The sequence below is a fragment of the Saccopteryx leptura genome, chromosome 1 (genome assembly GCF_036850995.1).
Source record: "Saccopteryx leptura isolate mSacLep1 chromosome 1, mSacLep1_pri_phased_curated, whole genome shotgun sequence".
In the NCBI taxonomy this organism is placed as follows: domain Eukaryota; kingdom Metazoa; phylum Chordata; class Mammalia; order Chiroptera; family Emballonuridae; genus Saccopteryx; species Saccopteryx leptura.
In genome coordinates this window covers 100,856,355-100,863,458 of record NC_089503.1, presented here as the reverse complement: position 1 = coordinate 100,863,458, position 7,104 = coordinate 100,856,355, and the positions used below count along the sequence as shown (strand labels likewise).

The window sequence follows — 7,104 nt, the reverse complement described above, 5'->3', positions numbered from 1 at the left end:
TCATTATGTGAAAAAGGGGAGGGGCACAGGCTAATACCACATGTCATTATGTGAGAAGGGGGAGGGGCACAGGCTAATACGACATGTCATCATGTGGAAGGGGAGGGGCACAGGCTAATACCACATGTAATCATGTGAGAAGGGGAGGGGCACAGGCTAATACCACATGTCATTATGTGAGAAGGGGGAGGGGCACAGGCTAATACCTCATGTCATCATGTGGAAGGGGAGGGGCACAGGCTAATACGACATGTCATCATGTGGAAGGGGAGGGGCACAGGCTAATACCACATGTAATCATGTGAGAAGGGGAGGGGCACAGGCTAATACCTCATGTCATCATGTGGAAGAAAAGGGGCACAGGCTAATACCACATGTTATCATGTGAGAAGGGAGAGGGGCACAGACTAATACCACATGTCATTATGTGAAAAAGGGGAGGGGCACAGGCTAATACCACATGTCATCATGTGAGAAGGGGGTGGGGCACAGACTAATACCACATGTTTTCATGTGAGAAAGGGGAAGGGCACAGGCTAGTACTACATGTCATCATGTGGAAGCGGAGGGGCACAAGCTAATACCACATGTCATCATGTGAGAAGGGCTAAGGGTGTCAGGAGTCACCAGGGGATCTTTATGGGATCTTCACCTCTACCTTGAGAACTTGGTGGCGTTCCTGGAAGTAGAGCTCACAGAAGTGTGCCCGGCCCCCAACTCTGGAGTTTCTAGCTCCCTCCCATGCCAGCCTCATGCCAGCCTCCGGCACCAGTTTATGGCTCCAGCAGCTTTTGCTCCAGGACACTGGAAATGGCCCTGCACCTGTGCTGGGTCTACAAAAAGAAGCACCACGTTTGGTATTTCTGTTACAGATGCCCTTCTGCATCTGCAACCTGGACAACTTTGTTTCCTATTGATTCCAACTTAAGCAAAGTGACCCAACCACTTAAAAATGTGCCCATCAAGGAGTCTGGGTCTCATGGACATTCCTCCCAGAAAATCGTATCCTCATTTCACTAGAGGTCCAAGTCGAGTATTAGAATGACAGTTCAAAGCAAGCAAAATTGATGATGTGGTACCTAGTCATATTGAAGATACAGAAAAGGCATCTTCTGAATTGGGTATGATTTTTTTTTTTGACAGAGACAGAGAGATAGAAAGGCAGAGAGAGGAGAAGCATCAATTCTTCACTGCAGTTCCTTAGTTGTTCACTGATTGCTTTCTCATATGTGCCTTGACCAGGGGCTATAGCAGACTGAGTGACCCCTTGCTCAAGCCAGTGACCTTGGGCTCAAGCCAGCAACCTTAGGCTTTAAGCCAGAAACCTTCGGGCTCAAGCCAGCAACCATGGGGTCATGTCTATGATACATGCTCAAGCTAGCAATCCTACATTCAAGCTAGTGAGCCTGTGCTCAAGCCAGTGACCTCAGGGTTTCAAACCTGGGTCCTTCGCATCCCAGTTCGACACTCTATCCACTGCCCCTTTGCCTGGTCAGGCCAAACTGGGTATGATTTTTAATGAACACTATCAGAAGAGATGTGGGCTATCAGGTGCATACCTTCAGTATGCTCATTAGCTACTGCCTGGGTCACCACAGAGCTGTGTCGGATGCAAGGAATGAATGCAGCATGTTAACACAAGACGTATTCAACAGTTGTTGTTCTTTGTTTCCACCATGAAGCTTTGCTCCAGACTGCACACAGCATGCTAGACTGCACACCAGCCCCACTGCTCCATGAAATCATCCTTGTGGATGACAACAGCCCTTCAATGATTTGAAAGGAGAACTAGATGAATTTGTCCCAAAACATTTCTCTGAAAAAAATTAAAGTAATAAGAAATACAGGCCCTGGCCAGTTGGCTCAGCAGTAGAGCATAGGCCCAGCTCGTGGATGTTCCAGGTTTGATTCCCAGTCAGGGCACACAGGAGAGGTGACCATCTGCTTCTCCACCCCCCCCTCCCCCGCCTTCTCTCTCCTTATCTCTTTCTTCCACTCCCGCAGGGCTTGCTTGGAGTAAGTTGGCCCCGAGCACTGAAGATGGGTCCATGGCCTTACCTCAGGCATTAAAATAGTTCAGTTGACAAGCAATAGAGCAAAAGCCCCAGATGGGCAGAGCATCACCCCATAGGGGCTTGCCAGGTGGATCCTGGTTGGGGCACATGCAGGAGTCTGTCTCTCTGCCTCCCTGCTTCTCACTTAAGAAAAATTTAAAAAGGGCCCTGGCTGGTTTGCTCAGTGGTAGAGGGTCAGCCTAGAGTGTGGATGTCCCGGGTTTGATTCCTGGTCAGGGCACACAGGAGAAGCACCCATCTGCTTCTCCAACCCTCCCTCTCTTGCTTCACTCTGTCTCTCTCCCTCTCTCTCTTCTCCTCCCCTTCTGCAGAGATGGCTCAACTGGAGCAAGTTGGCCCCAGGCACTGAGAATGGCTCCATAGCCTCCACCTCAAGTGCTATAAAATGGCTCCAGTTGCAATGGAGCAAGGGCCCCAGATGGGCAGAGCATTGCCCCCTAGTGGGCTTGCTGGGTGGATCATAGTCAGGGTGAACATGGGAGTGTGTCTCTGCCTCCCCTCCTCACACTAAATTAAAAAAAGAAAGAAAATCTTAAAATTAAGAAAAAGAAATAGAAAGTGTGAAGGGTTCATTTGAAGAATGGTGGGAGCGGCCCATGCAGCAGGACAGGTCCTGGTGTCCTTGGCCAGCCACTGTAACATGAATGCAATGTGGTGTGTGGAGGATTCAGTTGGGGCTGCACTTCAAATGGGGTCTTGGTCCCCTTTCTGAGCTCAGAGGACTGGAAGGAGTTTCTGCGTCAGTAAAGTCACCTGCAATGGCTGGAGGCTTCTTTGCCATGAATAGAAATGACTTCACTGAACTCAGGCAGTGTGAGAGTGGCATGGACAGATAAGGAAAAGAAAGCTTAGCAATATCTCGAATATGGATGAGTGGAGGTATGCTCTTCATCAGCTCTTATCTCAGAATTGGATACATTTTCTGGAAAAGGTAGATCATATGGTTCTCCTGAAGGCCAGGACACACAACTCCCTGAAGCTGGCACATGTTTGGTTGGGTGAATATAAGGAGCAATATTCTTCCTTAAGACCTGATCTGAGGACAAGAAGCTATGGAAATATCAGTAGGCATTGACTTGAGTAAAAAGTTGGGTTGTAAATCATTTAAGTAGCATTTAGATAACATTTACCCAGAAATGAAGTTATGTGGGCCCAATGCCAAACCCCAGCAACCCATTTTTATCAACAGGGGCCTAAAATGCCCCAAAGTCCTTCAATGTGGAAGACGCCATTGCCTCCAGACCAGAAAATATCTGATGGCCCAAGCCATCAAGTCAGAAGGGAGGCCTAATAGTGCTTAACGTATGTGACTACAGTGACCCGAATCAGATCTGGATTTATAATGAAGAGCATGAATTGGTTGTAAGTAATTTCCTCTCCTGGATATGTCAGAAACTCAATGATCAGCTCCACCACGACTCATGCAATGCCATGGGCTAGAAGTTCCAAGTGATGGGCCTTTGGGAAGAGTAATCAGCTAGGCCACATGTCAGCTGGACAGTGCCTGAGAGTGGCTGATCCACTGAGTTACTAAGAGCACGTTGCCATGGCAATCTGTGATGACTCCTCCTATTCAGCAGTAGCATTTGGAAGGTTAAGGTGGCCACCATGGCTGGAATGGTGATTCAGCATGCTTGTCCTAGTGTGGCCAGGTCTGGGAAGATGTGCAAAGGTGAGACCACAGACACACTATCTATATCAGAGCACCGAGTGAGCCTCAGGAAGTGAGGTATGCATCACCGAGACATTAAGGTCATTTCTAGGCTGCTGTTTAGGAACTTCTTGCTTATGGTTGGAAACCAGAATACAATTTTAATATAAAGTCAAGTTTATACAGAAGAACAAAACCCAGGAAATTACCAGGCCTATTTAAATTAGTTTAGGCTTCTTTTTAATCCCTTTTGATAAGGGAATGGTGTTTATCTGATCGAGAACTCGTCATGATTTCCTTTCTTAGAAGACTTCCTGGCAGACAGTTAATTTTACACAAACTGATTAAATCCACATGACTTTTAACTTCAGAAAGTATCATTTATAAGATCATATTTAAGAGGCAGTTAACGATTATAAATTAGTTTTGATGAATTATGGTCATATCTACATTTAAAATAAAGGATCCTTTTAATTATTTACCTTAAAAAAATGAACTGCTGCTTGTCACACTCAATAAAATCAGTACTTTGTGGGAATTTTAGCAACGATGGATGAACAGGAAAAGGAAAAAGGCAACAGGAGCAAGAGACAGTGAAGACGGGGTTGGGGGAGATCTGGGGGGGCTAGGCAAAGGAGGCTGCATTAGAGCGATCCCCACAGGTTGGAGAATAGCATCCATTCTGCATGGGCAAATGAATCGTGGCACGTCTGGTGCTCTGAGCAGTCTTAGCCCCCAAGCAAGGTACTAGTAACTACATCAGACCACGGTGCCAGCAATTCCTACACTGCCGTGTCAGACTGAGTTTGATCCGAGCCAGCCTGCCTTACACCATTATTTTTCTGGTTGTGAATGGCATAGACAGTATGAGGACGGAGTTTTCCAGACTCGGCTGCCAACCCTGGGGATTCATCCGATACCAAGCTATTACCTCCTGATTACTTGACTTGGCAGTCAACCCACTCTGAGCTGCAAATCAACAGCAAGAAGGGTGAGTGGGGAGCCAGGGTTTGAGATTGCACTTTTCAATCACATGTCACACCGAAGGTGTAATGAGTGCTCCAGCCAGGCTTCTGGAGATAGAAGTGGTAGTGGGGGGCGGGGGGGGGGGGGTCTCTGCTCTACTTGAAAATCTCAGGGCTGAAGAAGTTCCCACAGGGTCATCTAGTTTGAGGCTCAAGAAGAGAACTAAGGGGTAAAAAGGTGAAGGGACTTGCCCAAGGTCACTGTCTTAGTTCCTTCAGGCTGTTATAACAAACAACCATAGAGTCGGTGGCTTATAAACAACAGAAATCTATTTCTCAGTTATTTATTTCTCTAGAGCTGGGAAGTCCAAGATCAAAGTGCCAGCAGATTCAGTGTCTGGTGAGGGCCCACTTCCTGGTTCACAGATGACCATTTTTTTCTCTCTGTTCTCACATGGCAGAGGGGCAAGGGAGCTCTCTGGGGTCTCTTAAAAGGGCACTATTCTCATTCAGGAGGGTTCTGCCCTCATGACCTAATCATTCCCTATGGTCTCACCTCCAAATACTGTCACATTGGGCACTTAGAATTTAGGGGTTGGGGTAAGACACAAACATTCAGCCTGTGTCAGTTACAATGACTGTCAACACGTGGACAATTGGGTTGGGTTGGAGCCTCATGGAGGGTAAGGGCTACCATCTTGGGGCCCTCTTCCCTCCAGATCAGAGTCCCTTCTACCCTCTACCTATAGGCTCTGTCCCATATGGTTTCTAGAGAGATGCAGACCAGGGCAACAAGGTATTGAGATCTAGAAGTAGTCTTGACCCACGTAACTAAGGGGCCAGAGCACTAGGCCACCATGAGCCCACCAAGTCAATGACTGTCCCCCTCGTCTGTGCCAAGGAAATTCTGCCTCACTGGTCAGTCAGTGGGTCCATGTACAGTGTGAACATTTGTCATACTGAAAGGTGCTGACCAGATGTACACCCTGCCTACAGTTCAAGGAGCCTTGAGCCTACAGTTCAAGATGTTTCTCTTCTAGGTACTTCAGTTCCCCAGCAGGGCTCTGAATAAGATTCTGCTCCTGGGGTCCTCATCATGCATGGTTTTGTAACCTCTACCCTAGACTGCCAGGTCCATCAGGAAGGGTCTAAAAGTATCCTACTTGTGGCAGTATGCCCTCTATCCAAACAGTGTCTAGTAGGTGCTCAATAAATCTTTTTTCCAATTAGAGTTAACATTCAATATTATTTTGTATACATTTTATATGTACAGCATAGTGATTAGATAATCATATATTTTACAATGTGATCCCCCAGTATTTCCAGTACCCACCTGGCACCATTTATAGTTAGTACAATACTATTGATGACATTTTTATGCTGTACTTAACAGCCCTGTGAATATTTAGTGACTACCAATATGTACTTCATTTTTTTTATTTTAATTTATTGTGTTCACATGGATTCAAGTGTCTCACTGAAAATAACACCCTCACCCCCACCCCTGTGTTTCTATTTACACCCCTTTTGCCCCCCTCCCCCTAACTCCCTCCTCCCTTCCCTCTGGGATTTGCTGTCTTGTTATCTGTATTTCTGTGTTGTGTATATATAATTTCACTAATCCCTTCAACTTCTCGATTCCAACCTCTTATCCCCCTTTCCTCTGACTGCTGTCCCTCTGCTCCCTGTGACCCTGCCTCTGCCTCTATTCCATTCCTCAGTTCACTTTATTCATTAGATTCTACATATAAGTAAGATCATATGATATTTTTCTTTCTCTGCCTGGCTTATTTCACAATCTCCAGGTCCATCCATGCCATTGCAAAAGGTAAGATTTCCTTTTTCACAGCTGCATAGTATTCCATTGTGTATATGTACCACAGATTTTTAATCCACTCATCCACTGACAGACACTTGGGCTGTTTCCAGATCTTGGCTGTTGTAAACAATGCTGCAATAAACATGGGGGTGCATATCTTCTTTTGAATCAGTGATTTGGTATTCTTAGGATATATTCCTAATATTGGGATAGCTGGGTCAACCAATATGTACTTCTTAATCCCTTCACCTTTTTCACCCAAATTCCAGCCCTCCTCCCCTCTGGCAAACATCAGTCTGTTCTCTGTATCTCTGAGTCTGTTACTATTTTGTTAATTTATTTTGCTCATCAGATTCTACAAGTAAGTGAAATCATATGGTATTTGTATTTCTCTGTCTGACTTATTTCACTTAGCATAATATCCTCTAAGTCCACCTATGCTTACCCAATGGTAATATTTCATTCTTTTTTATGGCCAAGTAATATTTATCCAATTGTCTGTCAATGGGCACTTGGGTTGCTTTCAAATCTTGGCCACTATAAATAATGCTGCAATAAACATAGAGGTATATATATTCTTTCAAATTAGTGTTT

The 7,104-nt window shown here is 45.7% G+C and overlaps 2 pseudogenes; both read left to right on the top strand.

Annotated features, from left to right (window-relative positions):
• The first annotated feature begins 810 nt into the window (after positions 1-810).
• LOC136388102 (polypeptide N-acetylgalactosaminyltransferase 11 pseudogene) lies at positions 811-1,830 on the top strand (annotated as a pseudogene).
• Positions 1,831-2,655: 825 nt separating this feature from the next.
• On the top strand, positions 2,656-3,699 carry LOC136388101 (polypeptide N-acetylgalactosaminyltransferase 11 pseudogene; annotated as a pseudogene).
• The last annotated feature ends 3,405 nt before the right edge of the window (positions 3,700-7,104 follow it).